Source organism: Carya illinoinensis, chromosome 1 (genome assembly GCF_018687715.1).
Source record: "Carya illinoinensis cultivar Pawnee chromosome 1, C.illinoinensisPawnee_v1, whole genome shotgun sequence".
Classification (NCBI taxonomy): domain Eukaryota; kingdom Viridiplantae; phylum Streptophyta; class Magnoliopsida; order Fagales; family Juglandaceae; genus Carya; species Carya illinoinensis.
Window position 1 is genome coordinate 19934576 of NC_056752.1, and position 17046 is coordinate 19951621.

Here is a 17046-nt window from a genome sequence, read left to right on the forward strand (position 1 = left end):
TTGATGTTAGCACTCTAATCTTCAAAATTTTGGTTGACCTTGATCTTCCCTTCTCTTACCTTTTTATCCCTATGTTAGTAATGAGAAAAATCACAAATTGGTTAAGTGAAGAAATCAGTGTCAGAAGTAACCTTGATATTTTGTGTCATATAACATTAAGAATGCATTGGTTACAAATCTAAAAGGGAGTTAAGAAAGCAAATAGATACTTTAAGAACAGAGAAATGATAATTGTAATCGTGAGTGTACAAGTGTCGTGTAATCATTTAAAAAAAATAAAAAAATATGAAATCCGCATAATTTTTTTAATAATGATTTTTTTTTTAAATGATTGTATGACGTTTGTACAATTATTATAATTGTATGTAACATTATTTTTAAATTTATTAATGTTTAAGAAAATATCTCGCGATATCCATATGGCCCCGCCACCGTTCAATGCATGCTGTTCTTCATCGAGTATGACATCAGCAGGTGTTAAGATAATTTGTAGATGAGTTTTTTTTATTGATATTATTTATTTTGTAGAGAAAATCTTTAACTGAATTACATTATTTATTGTTTCATTAGAAGCACATAAAGGAAGAGTATTAGACATAATAACGAATTTTGGTATGGATCACGTGATTTATGAAGTAAAGCTCCATACTTTGAAAATATATTGTATAGGTTTTGTTGAATCCTTTTATTTTGTAAATAAAATCAAGATCTTTTGTTAACGGTGATCAGATCAACATGTCCAAAATAAATTGTAGCATTACTTGCCGGTTGTATTTTTGGTTGCGTAGATACCTTTTTCTGGGGGCTAGATGTTGAGCAAAAACAAAACATACAAGTTCTTACAATGAGCCAAAGCTTTATGAAGGCAAAATGTGCATTGGGGGTTGTTGTCGGATGTCTAGATGCTTTTCCTTGAGCTAGATATTGAGTCAAAAAACAAACAAATTTTCGGGAGAACCAAAATTTTATCAAGGCAATACGTGTAGTGAGGGACTAACGTCTAGATATCAAACTGTATCCCTCGTAGGCGAGAGGAAATGGCTAATTTAGGATTTTGGAGCTTTGCTTTGCTTTAATTGGTTGGTGAACTTGAGGTGGCAAAGCTAGCCAACAAGGTCAAAATGGCCGACCACAAAGATCTTCCTCTTGTGCCATAAAATAAAAAATAATCAACTAAGTTTAATATTATAGACCATATTGTATTATAAAATTTCTAACTATCTCAAATAAATAAAATCATGCTTCTAACACTATAGAAATGTCACCCACGTGGTGGAAAGCTTTTGCTTCTAGTCGGCGTATTTGAGCCCAAGGTCTTTTTTTCCAATGCATGATCCTTGTCGAATTGTCACCGTTTGAGTATGATATTTTACAGGGTTAGCTACTACTCTTTGAGCACTCCTATGTTATTTATGGGCACTCCAGCTTTTTGGGTATCTAACCAACCTCACACCACATTATCTTATGCTTGCCCAAAATGCATTTGCGCTATATGTTGCTCATCCATTACATTCCTATTGCCTACCATATTGTACTTGTTTCTCATTACTCAATTGCGTCGTAGCTCACTAATTGCCTGCTCGAATGCCTTTGCCTATCCCTGAACTTGCTTGCCCTATGTATCACTCGTCCATTCTTACTCACCTAATGTAGAACTCACATCTCTTTGGTCACCTCATCCTTAAATCACCACCTTACAGTTTCTAAATATGAACCAACAAACACTATGATCTCCCAAAGGTGTAGCAACATACAACAAACAATCAAGGAGCTTGGGAGCCCTATCACATTTACTAGCAAAAACATGCAACATAAAGAGAATGCGTGGCACCTAAATCAAATAGTACCAAAGTTCTACACTGGAGAATAGATGTGAGGATTGCGTCGAACCGAGGAAGAAATCCTATCACATGGGTGAAATATTGGCGGGTAGAAGGTAGCTGTCGGGAATAAATTTAAGCGAGCAGCACATTGTGGGGAGATTGGCCAATATGAGCAGCACAAAGAGAACAAGGTGACCGAGGAGGTTCACTCTATACATGGTGAGGAAAGGACGTGTTGACCGTACAAAATGCAAGCAATGGGCAAAGGCAAGACCCAATGCGGAATTGGGAGCACTATGCAATAACACGGGGGAGCTCAGAGGGTTGTAGGTGATGTACGCCCATGCTCTAATGATGACATCTCAATTGGAGCACACCCGGGAACAAAGGACTACTAACCTACGTGCCATAAGTCTGACCTCAGCAGTAAAGCCTAATGTTGCGTGGACGAATTTGATACACACGTGTGTTTGGCATATGAGCACACAAGCTTTCTCAAGAATGCAAGGGATGTGATCAACCTTTTCGCATCCCGGACATCACGGTTTCCTTGATGGAGTACAACTGGAGGCTAGGGCATGGTATTAGAGCTTTCATGGCTATGGGTAAATCCATAACATCACTAGGAAATAGTACTAGAGCATTAGGCTATGATCTTTAATATGATAGGCTTAAATATCTAGTATCATAAGCTCAATCTATTAGTGAGTAAGTTTGAATCTTGGTAGTTTGGGATCAAGCGTAAGAGTGATAGGTTGGGGTTTATTTAGAAGGAAATACGATATGGCCTGACCAAGAGTTCCTCGTAACGTAAGACCTAGGGGTGATCATGAAAGGGATCAACCTCGTAACAATGGAAACCATGCCATGGCCCGAGCGATTGATCAAATGACAGACATGCTACAATGACAGTAAGTTTTAAAATCTTACTCAGATTTTTACTCTTGGGTTTCCATCTATGGGATATAAGTTTTAGAATTTTTGACTCAAAAGTAACGGTTTTTAGACCCTTTAAGGTATGATGGTTTGACTTTGTGCAAAATGATGGTTTTTTAAGGTTGATTGGAAAGATGTCTAAGAATAGGCTTGTCTCGAAGTTCTAAGGCACTATGCCTAATTTATAAAGCATTGAGAGCTGAATTGCAATTAAGTGAAAACAAAGGCCTCAACACAAATATGACCTTCATCAAGGGCTTATTTGCAAAGTCAACTGTCTAACTCAACCTCTTAAGTTTTCTAGATTCACTCTTTAGAAATCCATCATCCTAAACTTAGTTTAACTAAACCATGTACTCTCTCAAACAATAAACAAATCAACGCTTCGCTAGGTTTAGCATTTTCAAGTAAGTTACCCTACAACCATACTCTAGGATTGTATGATGTGTGAATGCATATTACACACAATATTCCAAAATTTCATCATTATAATTATCGTTCATGAAACTGTTTTGTTATTTCTTACCCATGCATTTATCATTGTGAGCATGTTTTTATAAAAATTGCATTATTTTATAAAAATTTCATTAGAGTTGAAACACGATCCCCAGCTGGGATGGAGAATTATCCCAAAGGGACTCATTTGGCCACTGTGGTACCTCTAGCCCTTGCTTGGGATTTGACAGAAGGCCAAAATGTTGGGATGCTCACCACATAGGCAAACACCCCTTGTATTTCGTGAAACTTTGTGCTTGTATACCTAGCTTAAGTGTATATAATTAATCGTAGTGGAAAAAGGTTAAGTTACATGTCATATCTAGAAATATGAGTACCAGATAATTATACTTAGCTCATTAAACAATAATATTATCCCAAAAGTCACGTGTTACATCCACACTATTGTTAAAAACACTACAAAACAAGAACTTATTCGTCGCCCAAATCATGTAACAACATAATATTACAAATATTAATATACAATAGGGGACAAACCCTCAAACTATTCCCTCAAGTTGCATTGGTTCATCCTCCTCGTATCTCACCCCATTCCTACATCTTCATCAAAGCCTACAGTTCCAAAAGGCAAAACCATAGTGGGACTAATACAGTGAGATTTCAAGAAAATCTTAGTAAGTTACAACCCATGACAACAACTATAAATGCAAGGTATGACGATGAATATGAGATGATGGAACTTCAAGTAAATAAAAGATAGATCATGCATACCAAGGCGCTAGCCTCTGAGCAAATAAAGTAAAAATAGTTCATTATAACCATTATTACTGAGCACCCAGTGCCCAAAGCATCAACAAACATAAGTTTCCTAGACTAGAGGTCCAAAACTCAATATGGAATCCATTTTACCAACTATTTCCATTGATTAACGTGTGCATTATGGTCTCCCCATCCTAATGGCCATACACACACCCTGTCTCGTATCACCACACCGTAGGAAACGACAAAAAGTATGAATTCATAACAAGCAACGTTTGGCTTCATGCCCAGTACTTGACCACGACGTCCTCTAGCCTCCACCAGTCATGAGGCTACGGCTTCGACTCGAGAGTATTACCATCTCACTTGAACTCTTTGTTGCCTGGCAACAACCCAAGGGATGTCTCTCAATTATTAGACGCTTTGGAGTAACTTGAGAAGCTCCACTGAGAGATTTTTCCCATCTCAGCTTGGGGTCATGATCCACTCACACACCAAAATACTCTTTTTAAGATAAGAAAGTAAGAACCTTTTTACTCAATAATATCCAACTTTTAACAAGAAAGCCAGTCAACCATAGTAAAATATCATGCGTGCAAAAAACATGAAAGTATGGGGGACAAGATGCTATAGACAGTAATCCAGGGTACTAATAATCATTATCTAACATCTCTAGCATTGTAGTAGGAAAGGACCGACCTCTGCTTTGAGCTTTTATTGAAATGCATGTTGACGATATGATCTCCCTTGATTCATTGTATTCTTATGTTTATAACGTGAGAGTGTGAGCACTGCCTACAGGGTTAGAGTTTTTGCGTTCACTCTAGGTTTAGAACAAATGGGGGAGAGAGAGAGAGAAAGAGAGAGAGAGAGAGAGAGAGAGAGAGAGAGAGAGAGAGAGAGAGAGAGAGAGAGAGTTTCTCTTAAACTTTTTTGAAAATCCCAAAGCGTGAATAAATATTTTTGCGAGGCAGGGTAGCATATTTGAGTAGTGCAGTCTGCCATTTGTTAATGTTGCCCAAATGGTAGATAGCTCCTACATCTGTGGTCAACATATTTGAGCTTGTGATCTTTCTTTCCAGTGCATGCTCCTTGTAGAAATGTCATCATTTGAGTATGATCTATTTGCGAGGTTACCCACTATTCTCTGAGTACCCACTATCTATTTGCACCAACTGACCTCGCACAGTGTTGTCTATTGCTTGGCCCTAAATGTGATTGTGCTACACATTACTTGTATAAATACCTTTGCTTGCATTCAAATTTACTCACGTTGCGCGTTGCTTGTCCAACTCTTAGGATAAGTTTGGGGAGTGAGATGAGATGAGAATTTTGTTAATAGTAGTAAGATAGTTTGTAAATAGTATTGAGATAGTTTAACTTAATGTTTCATTGGGTCTTGGGAAAGGAGAAACAAAAAGTTGAATAAGAAATATTATAAAGTTAAAATATGGTTATAATATAGTTTTTTAATATTATTTTTGTTTGGGGACTTGAAAAAACTGAATTGTTTTTTACTTTTTGTTTGAAAGTTTGGGAAAGTGGTAATGATTAGTTTGAAAGTATTTGTGTTTGAGTAATTTTTAAGAAAGAGATGGGATGAGATGAGATGAGAACTTTAGGATGAAAATTTTTTCCAAACAAGCCCTTAATCACCCAATATAGAACTCAAATCCCTTTGGCTACCCAAAGTAGCTCTTACTCAATCATTAGTTTCTTGATTATTTGCTTGCCTAGGACCGTGCTTGTTTTAGTATTGTGACGCCCCCAACCTCCGCTTGGGATGGAATAGAGACTTAGAGCGTCAGGACATGTAACACAAGATTACATACCTCTGTACATGACAGTTAACATGCAATACATCCTATAAATGCATATAGTAGAATGTGATATACGCAGTGGGAAAAGGCACTACAAAAAAAGTTAAGATTGGCGGCGTTTATATTCGCAGCATTTGTTTATGCACTGGTAGATATATAAATTTACTGACGCTTAATATTTCCGCTAGTAGATTATTGAGATTCCCGGCGTTTAAATTGTTACGCCGGTAATAATATATAGCTTTGGTGGCGTTTATAACAACGCCGCCAATATAGTAATTATGCGTCGGGAAATTAATAGTGTCCCGGCATTTATGTTGTTATGCCGGTAATAATATAGGTTTTTTGTGGCGTTTAAATAAACGCCACTGATTTATTGATTATACGCTGTTAAATTAACCGTGTTTGCTGACGTTTATAATATTACGCCGGTGATAATATATAGCATCAATAGCATTTTACAAAATGCCGACAATTGATAAAGTTTATGCTGGTAAAGTGTTGAATTTTTCGGCGTTTATATCGTTTGAACAAATGCCAACCATTAATTTTACACTGGTACATAAGTAGTTTTCCGGCGTTTATAGTGTTACATCGGTAATAATTATATTTCATTGCCGGTATTTACAAAATGCTGAAAATTGATCAATGAAACACCGGTAATTGATAAATGCGCCATTGTATATATTGCTACACTGATAAGAATATATAGCGTCAGTAGTGAAAGCTATTATAAATTTATTGGTAGTAAAATAAATAATAATAATAACTTATTTAAATGATACGAAAATATCCACAAAATCTTAATTAGTTGAATTTATGAGATGCTCTATCAGTAAATGCTATATATCGCATTCCAATTCTGGAGGGAGGGAGGGAGGTTCGATAGAACTATAGAAGAGTAGGGTTGTTCATTTGGGTTCCAGACCGATTATGCCCAACCCAAAAACTAGATTTCAAACCCTGACCAAGTCCGAACCGGATTATTAGGGTTATGACCCGGGTTGGAACCTCGATGAATCCGGATTCTTTAAAACTCGAAATCCGGGTCTTGCACTTAACCTTGGTTTTTTCTTTTCTCTTCTTGTTCTTGTTCTTCTTTTTTTAATAAATAGAAAAGCCTATATATTATTAAATTTTTGCAAAAATAAAAATAAAAATTAATCTTGAAAAGCTTAATTTTTTTAAAAACTTTTACAAGAATATATTTCAAAAAATCATATTAAAAAACATAATGCATTGAACATGGTCCATAATAATAAAAATATATCAAAATAGAAAACTTTATGTAAAAAATAACTAAGGTTAGAAACTAATTACCACTTTAACTAAATGCATGCAAAGAAAATATATACAATATTCATCATGTATAAATGTTCTTTTTGTTACTCACAGCTGTTGGATGATGCAAAAAATACCCCAGGCTCATGACTTGTGGAGAGCAAGTTTCATTGCATAAGCTTCCATTAAAATCATAATCTACCGGGCTTTTTGATTGCCTAGGCTCAAGAAGCATCTTTTATTTTTTATTTTTTTCCCTTTCTCTGGTTTCTCAGAGCCAAGTGTGCTTTAGGGGTTGGATCAAAGGTCTATCCGCATGATAAACAACCAAGTAGACAAATTTCCAAAAAGGTGAGGTGCCTGGCCAACACAAGAAGCAGGCTTGGCTATTAAAAATTAAAATACAAACACCAATGTATTAAGAATAAAGAAATGGACCAACTATTTTACAACCCAATTCAAGAAAAGCCAATGTGATGGTTTCATTTTATCAATTATATATGTATATATATTGTTTGAATTCAAGCAAGAGTTCAAACTCTGTTTCCTTTTTTTTTTTTTTTTTTGTTCACAAAGAATTCAAACTTTTAACTTTTTAAAACAATGGACCCACTATTTTACAACCTAGTTCATGAAAAGCCAATATGATGCTTTCACTTTATCAATTATATATATGTGTATATATTGTTTGAATTCAAGCAAGAGTTCAAACTCTGTTTCCTTTTTTTTTTTTTTCCCACAAAGAATTCAAACTTTTAACTTTTCAGCATCATATCTCTGCTTAAAAACCAAAAAACCATGAGCAAAAAAGATCATAGCTAGTTAGTCCTCTCCATGGTCATGAATAAATCTACCAAAACTTGACTAAATTTCATGTATATATATGCTTGAAAACTTACCAATAATTAGATGAATTGAATAATAAAAGTAAACCAGATTGACAGTAGTCGAACTGCACTTGATTTTCATTTGCAACCCTCTATAATGCAAGCTTATCCTATGCCTTTACAGCATAGGTTACAAATGCTTCAACCTTATGAGCAACAGAAAACATTCTATGGGCAAGAATGCATATCAAAACATCTCATGTTTTCATACATTGATCTCACCCAAACATTTTTGCCAAATTAAGCAGAACATTACATGCCAAAGACTTTATTTCAATTACCATTTTTGGAAAAACAAAGATTAGGTCTTTGATAATTCATTTATATAGCTGTTAACAGCAGATCTTAAGAAACAGAAGAACCAAAACGTAAATCCTCAAAAACTTACAATGAAAAAATCTCATTGAAATAGACCCAAATCTAAAAATGTGTTATTCTAAGACATGAAACCCCTTCACCATAAACAGATCTAGCCAAACGGAAAACATGCCCAAACGGCCTCTGCTAAAGAAAACAACATAGAAACCTGAATAAAACAACATAAAACAACATAACTGGACAAGAGATAAGAGGCACCTACATTTGGGAGGAGTCCCAAATCTGTTTCCAGCATTGCAAAGACCTGCAACAATTGCACTATCACAATACATGTTAACCATAGAAACAAAAGGTGCCAAATCCCACAACCATAATAGTCATATGCAAGGTGCTTCTTCTAAGCTACAAACAAATTTCAGAAGCATAAAAACAATGCTAGCAGCACCAACACCATTGCACAATGCACACTCCATAAATAACATACCATTCCACTCAAGATTATTTGATTACTAATATTTTTCTGAGCCTTTAATATGTTATATATTACAAGAAAAGTGCATCCAAACTCTTATTCTATTTGAATTTATAGCTCATATATTTGAACTCCTCTGTTTCCATTCAAAGCTAATTACGTACCAGCAGCTCTTGAAAGCAAAATATTACTACTTGTAGGTGAAAAGTTCTGGGTATGCTTGGAAAAGTCGGTGGGGTTCAAATGAACATATGCAATACTTGTCAATAACACCTGAGTTCTGTAGCTGTCATGGCATTATAAAAAAGGGGATATAAGAAGAGGAAAATAAAGCATCAAGTTTAATCATTCAGGAATCAAATATTGTACTGTAGACACTCTACAATCTAAACAGGTCTGTAACTGATGTCAAACCATATTGGCCCAGAAAAGGAATGTGGCTTAGCACTATGTTCACAACAACGCTACTCCCCATCTCTTACTCACGTAGTCCCACATTAGCATCTTGCTTTAGCTTGGACTTTCAGACTCAATTATTACAGGTTTCTTCAGGGATGTTTAAAAGCTAGAAAGATCGACTCTTTCTTATTTATCTTTCCTCTTCCCACACATTCATCCCAGTTTCCTTACCAATAATTACATGCCCTATTTTACACAAACGTTTTACAAAACTCTGAATGACTAGGACACGAAGAAAATATTAATTGAGCTATGAAGATCACAACTCATCCTCTTCCACCGATTCTGCTTTGCAATTAATCAATTGAGGCAAAAATATGCAGTGTTAATAAGTACGTATATACATGTTTATAGAATACTATTGCCTATAGTCATCAGAGCTGGTCTGATCTGTGGTGGTATGAGATTAGTTTCCGCTTGCAGGTGAGGAAAGTGTTAGATCATATGAGTCCACCAGGGGCAAAAGGAGTCACAAAACTCAATTTTTGCGACAAAGCATTTTGCAATAGAAATGAAAATTGCATTTCGCAAGAAAATGTAAACGAAGATGATTTCCAAATAAAAACTTGCAACAATGACACTGAACAAAATAAAGATAATGGTGTCAATGGCTGTTTTAAGGAAACCAAAACTACAATCTTCACTCCAACATGAAGATTTTGAGGGTGTTATACGAGTACCTTCAGTTCTGTATCCTTCATTTTGAGTAAGGCATCCTTGCATACAAGCGCATGACCAAGTGTTTTTATCTGAAATAAGCAGTGTTGGGAGTTTAAACACAAAATAGAAACATAAACCCACAACCAATTTGCATGAAAGAGTTGAGAGTTCAAAACCAAATTACCCTCTCTCTTCCAAAATTAAGTTCCTGCACAATCAGCAATGACAATTACAATTGTTAAGAACCAGTATTGTAGCTATGAGATTAAAAGATTTGTTTCAGGCAAAAAGAAGGCGCACCACTAACATCTGGCTATTTGATTGAGCAAGGTTCCAATTCTGAAGTTGCAAGTTTTGAAGACTCACTCGTAGGATATGGAAAGATAGATAGATAGAACAATTGAAGGATACTTCCTCTCGGAGATAAGTTTGAGCAAAGCCTTTCTCTCCTGGTGTGGAAATCAAAAACGTAAACAACCCTAGTAAGTGGAACCACAAATATCAGAGAGTATTGAGAAGCAAGCAAGATTGTACCTAGAGGAGTTGGTCGATGTAGGCCTCATCTGGGGGCGGCTTGTTGTCTTGGCTGAGGAGAAAACTGCGACGGTGTTGTGATGGATTGGTGGGTTTTTATCAATTGGGACTGGAGAGAAGAAGCTTTTAACTGGGAGAAGGAGAGAGAAGGAGAAGAGGGAAGGAGTCATGCGGAAGAGAAGCGGAATGCGGGAAAGACAGAGGGAAGAGAAGAGCCACGAGGGAAATATAATAAAAAAGAATATAGTTAGAGGGAATGATTCTCGCATTTTTTTCACAACAAATTTTATTATAGATAGAAATTTCATCTTTAAAAATTACTATTGGAACAATAAAATAGTTGTTGGTATTAAATTTTGAATCATAATATTTTTTTAGATGAAATTTAAATTTTGTCTCAAAAGATCTTTTAAGGTTGTAAATCCAATTGGAAGAGATACTTTTTTATTTTTTATTTTTTAAAAATTAAGAACAACAAGAAAGTCTGGATTGGCATATATGTAAATCCAATTGGTTGGAGGGAAGCCAGAGCTGAGGAAAGAGAGAAAGAGTGTTTGCAATAGGGGTGTGTGCAACTGGATCCAGATTATTAAAACTACGCGATTCTCTGCTTTGAATTAATTAGGATTTCAATCTGGGCGGATAACCAGATTCAATCTAGATATTCAGATTTTTTTTTCAAATTTTGACTTAAAACCCAGATATCCGAATTATAACTAGATTTAATCCGGGTTTTTTTTTAAAAAGACATTAAAACTTTTTTTTAAAATTATAATCTGGATTCAAAAAAAAAAGAAAAAAGAAAAGAAAAAGAGGATCCGATTACGGATAACTGGGTCTCAAAACCGTATTCGAGTTTATTTTAACAATTAACAAATACTAATATATAGTTATTCTAATCATTATAGTCTATAATTAATACTAATATTCATGATGATACTAATTGTGTAATACTATATTACTATTGGTAATATACTTTGAATTTATTTATAAATTAGAATATAAATCACTATATTAAATAATCACATATATACTAATACTAATATTCTAATATAGACTATAGTTATATTTATACTAATATATAGCTATACTGAGAGTCTAATATTAATACTAGTCTAATATATTATATTGCTATAAGTAATACTAATTATATATATATATATATATATACATATACTAATACTAATAGTCTAATATAGATTTATAGTATTCATACTAATAATCTATTATATTCTTTAATTTATTATGTATAACTCTGTAGTCTATTAATCTATTATATATATAGTCTATTATATTAATACAATTTAAATTTTATGACCTAATACTAATTGAACAAGAGTTAATATGGGTTTGCATTATAACGATTTTCAGAATAATGGTTAAATTGCAAGGACATCATGTACGATAATGGTTAAACTAAAGGGAATAATGAGTTAGAGAATCTTAAGTACGATAGTATTTGATGGTGGAGAGCTGTTCTCTAGTGCCCTCTGCTGATGGTCCCGGTATCGTGCGGGGTGGGCCGTGGCTATGACGATTGAACTGCAGTTGAAGTGCTTTGTTTTGAGGGTGAAAAACAGAGCACGATGTGGTCAGCCGGTGTTCAAGCAAATTGCAGTGAGTTTAAGGGAGGAAGGCTGGCGTTTTTTAACTGCAATGTGGTGACATTGCTATGTGGAAGAGGAGATGGGATTAGCCGGCGTTATGATCATGCAATGTGTGGAGAGAAATGCTGTTTGGGAACATGATGCATGATCTATGTGTTGTGAAAACATTCGGCAGCCCTAGCTATGTTAATGGGGAAGATCTATGGACCCGTGGGGATATATATTTGTCAAGCATGTTTGTAGTGCAATAATAGTCTGTGGTGCGGTTATAGTGGAGATAAAATGAGACGTATATGTGGCATTTTCTTGTTGGGAGGCTGTTATATGGAGAGAAATAGATAGACATGTGGGAAGTTTTTCTCTATATAGTGTAGTATAACTAATACTATAGTGATTTCTATAATAATTTATATATAGACTTAAAGTATATTACTAATAGTATTAGAGTGTTATTATAAGACCATAAAGTATAAATTATAATTAATATACATTATATACTAATATAAATTAATATTACTAATTTACTAATATAATTATCAAAATGAATATTTTGAGAATTTATTAAGCGACAAAATGTAGTTAATGTATATATTTAAAGCATATGATCAATTAAATATTCATGTTTAAGATTATAATAACATTATTATATATAGTTTTAATATTAACATAACACTATAATAACATTATCTTATATATAATATATAATATTATATTATTATATATATTATATAATATAATTATATATAATATGAAAAAATATTATATTAACATTTCAATTATAGATAGGATTGGAATATTGAAAGAGTTAATATTAATCAAGAAATTAGAAAATATAGGTGGAGAAAAGGTAATTTTACATTAAGGTGGAGAAAATGTAATTTTACATTAAGGTACATGCACGAATATTCTGTAATTTCCCTTAAAATATTGTTATCAAAACAAAAACTAGTGAAAAGTTAAGTTGGCGCCTCATTGGCTTCCTCAAAATTTCATAAAATTCAAATTTCCCTCTGTTATGCAATTAGCACCTCTTATACGCAGTCATTTCGCTTTGAACAGAGACTAAAATCATCACATCTAACGCTATTGCCCCTATTCCATTCTCTCTCTCTCTCTCTCTCTCTCTCTCTCTCTCTCTCTCTCTCTCTCTCTCTCCTTTTTTCTTCTCCAAACTGTTTCTAACTCTCATTTTTGTTCTCGGCTGACTCTTTCCCTCTCTCACCCCCTTTGTTTCCCCTGTGATCTATGGGTGCTCCAAATTTGAAAAGCTTCCAGATTACTGTATGGTCTTTCACTTCACACGCTGGTAAGCAGTTTTCCCTATTTTTTTCTCTCTCTCTTGCAATTTCATTCCTTATTTCTCATTTTCGCTCGTCTCGCGCTGGCCTTCAGGTCTGGATCTCTCTCTTTCTCTGTCTCTGTATCTCTGCTTCTTTAACTTCTACGTTTCACTCTATTTATCTCTATCTCTCTCATCTCGATCTTTCTACTCTCACCCTTTGCCTTGACGTTTCTTTCTTTCTACGTATAAAAATAAAACAAATCCATTATTCTGGTTTTGGGATTCCTGGGTTTCTCTTGTTTATGTCGCTTTTTCACTTGTAGGACAAAAAGTTGTCGGAAATAGTGAGACATTATTATTCCTATCGAATTAGTTGGCCTTCCTACAATTTTCTGACTTGGGTTAGGCGGTATTTTTCATTTTCTAAGCGCCCAAACAGGATTTAGTGTCTGATTCTTCACTGTTGGAAAGAGAAAATTGTGAGACGCCTTGATGGTTTAAGACACATTTGAGATATGTTTACCTTCTAGGTTTAGGACACATTTGGTGTCCCATTTTTTTCTCCATTGCTGGTTCTCTTGATACGGATTCTTGTAGTTCAGTGTTTATTGTCCTGGTATGAACTTTTTGTGAGAGTGGTTGAGAAAAAACTTAAAGGGCACATTTGGTAAGTGAAAATGTTTGTAATTTTTGAGAATTCCTGTAAAATTTTGTAAGATTTTTTTGTATTGGGTTTGTGAGAGTTAGTAGGTAGAATTGGAAAGTTGTTTGGATGAAATTTGAGATTTTTTTTGTTTTTGTTTTTGTGTTTACTTTTCAAGTAAACTAAGGCAAGTGATAAGATGAATTTCCTTTTGGTGAATGCATATTGAGCCTTTAAACGACTAAAATCAGGGTAGTGAGAAACTTATTGTATTTACTTGGTCAAGTTTAGACTACGTGGAAACTTGCTATCTAATGCTAAAATTCCTGGTTTCCTTAATATTACAATGTCATATTTACAGTTGTCCTATGTTAAAGTTGTCCTCTTTTGTGAACATTCAAGTTTGTAAAACTGGCTCTCAATCGATTGTAAAAGTGGTGGGAAAGACTTTAGGCAAATATCATTTTGATGGTTTTGTAGTCATTTTGTCCTCTATTTTTTTATTTTTTTATTTTTGGTTTAGTTCAAATTCTGAAATAAATTTCCAATAGCTTCAACAGGTACACCCCATTTTTCTAGAAAAATTGTTGCCTTGTGTATTATTGTTTGCTTGTTTTTACAGAGTTTAATTAAGGCACTTCCATTTAACTGAATTCATTGTTTTAAATATAAACTACAAGGGGTTGGCAATACATATCCTATTTCACTTTCATTTTTCATCTAGTCTTGTGTGTGTGTGTGGTATATGTCAGCAACTATATCGTTCCTCATTATTTGAATCCATGCCTTTGGCCTTCTTAATGCTGAAAACAACTTCAAATTGAACAAGAGTGTTGATCTTTGTAACAGAAGATCAAATCATTTTTTTGACTTTCTACATCCTGTCATCAATTGGCAGGTGCCTTTAATTGATTTAAATAAATGAACTCTTTCAATGTTTATGTGGAACCTGTCAGGGTGTAGTCTAATGGTCAAAAGTTGGGTTTGGGATGAGTTATAGACAGATTATGTGATACATGATTTTTTTTTTTGGTTTGGAGAGGGGGGGGGGGGGGGGGGGGGGTGGGGTTGTGGGCCGTGTATTCAAGCTTCACTCCCTAAGGGTGAGTTCAAATTAAAGGCCTTCACATCATCCAAAAAAAAAAAAAAGAGAAGCCGTGCTTGCCACAAACCCAACAATATGTTTATTGAGAGGGATAATAATGCAAGTGGGGGAGAAGAAGGGGGTAGGGTGGGGTGGGATGGGGGTTGAAGAGCCTTCTAGAATAGCTTGAGTTCATAAAACAAATCCTATGTATATTTATTAGGATAATGATAGAGTTACGACCATTCTACCACCACTTTACCACTTGTAATATATTTATTTTTTCTTTATTTTATTCTAAGTATTTTTTTTAAAATACTTAATCATTAAGTAAAAGAAAATTTTACTTAAGTAAAAGAAAAAAGTGGTAAAGTAAAAGAAAATTAAAAAAAAAAATTAAAAAAAGTGGTAAAGTGGTGGTAGAATAGTGGTAAGGCTATCATTATTTTATTTATTATTAAATTGCGTTGATTATATATGTTTTTGCATTTGCATTAGAGGTCCCTTGTAATTAACTAGATTTTCAATCTCTATGTTTTTGCATTTGCATTAAACGTCTCCAAAATAGTTTACATTTTTAATCTCTATGTTTTCTGAAATATATGAAAAGTTGATCTAATTTTATATACTTACAAGATTTACATTTTTCAGATGTCGTGTAGATCATTTTTCAGATGTCCTGTCCAAGGTATACTCTGCTTTTTGGTATTTTGAGTAGGATATATAAACGAGCAAATCATTTTAATCTTACCCATTGTTTGAATCTGGACTAATATGCTTTCAGCTACTAGATTAGAAGCTCTCCAACTTGAGGATTGTATGATATTGAATATGACCCAAAGAAACATTTTGCAAGCTCAACGATTTCATAACTTTTTTGGTTATTGATTAGAAGTTTCAACTATTGATTTACGGTTACTCTCTATTAATTTAGTATAATTTTTACGATCTTTTCCAGGCTCAACGATTGCATAACATTTTCCAAAAAATTATTGGATAAATGTGAAGAAGAAGTACCCATGAAAGAAATGGTCTTAAAGCTAATGACAAACACAATGTGAAGACGAAGAAATATTCATGAAGAACTTTTATGTACTTTGATTTGTAATTTTTTTTAATATATGAATAATGACCCATTATATCATATTTATTATTAATTGATATATTATATCATTTTATTGTGGGATATCATATTATAGTAAATACCGTTAATTAATGCAATGTGCAAGTAATATATTTATTGTGGTGTTTATATTAATGTTGTTAATTTAAAAAAATATGTTAGCAACAAATTAGTAGTAGCGTTTACAATTAGCCGCAATGTAGAAAAAAACAAACTCATGGTGACGTTTAGATAAACGCCATTAATAAATTCAAGGTGTTGCTAATGTACTATTAGTGACATTTAAATAAAAGCCGCTAATTTGTATGATGTGCTGGCAACATAATGTGGCGGTGTTTATGTTAACGCCACTATTTTAAAAAATACCGCCGTTTAAATAAATGCTGTTAATAACTTCGCCAAAATACTGTTAGTGGCATTTAAATAAATGCCGTCAAATTGTATGATGAGTCGGCATCGTACTAGTGGTGGTGTTTATCTAATCGCCGTTAAATTAGGTCATTAGCGACAAAATAAATTAACGCATCCCAATATCATTCATAACCATCATAAGTTCAACCCATACAGTAGCATAATCTTAATACAATTATTCATGGTAAAAAGTCTCTATAGCTAAATCAATTGCTTCATGCATTCTAATGCACGAAGGGTTAGGTTTATAAATATCAAGATGAGGCCCAGTCTTTTATCGAGATCCTACTCCTCTTTAATCACTTGGATCCATTGGTCCATCTAGTACGTCCTCATGAGTCATGACACAACTTTTATCATTCCGAGTGGAATGATATTGGGTCCACAATGAGTGAGATTTATTTAAAATCTCAGTAAGTTAAATAACTAACTTTCATACTGATAATATATGCAAGATAAATGATAAACATGAGATACATGCTTTGCAAAAA

At 33.9% G+C, this 17046-nt stretch overlaps 1 long non-coding RNA gene across 1 annotated transcript; it reads left to right on the forward strand.

The window, feature by feature from the left end:
• Positions 1 to 13075: 13075 nt before the first annotated feature.
• LOC122312945 lies at positions 13076 to 16273 on the forward strand. Its single transcript, XR_006243243.1, has 3 exons — positions 13076 to 13318; positions 15673 to 15709; positions 15980 to 16273. It is a non-coding gene; the product is annotated as an uncharacterized LOC122312945 (long non-coding RNA).
• Positions 16274 to 17046: the final 773 nt, after the last annotated feature.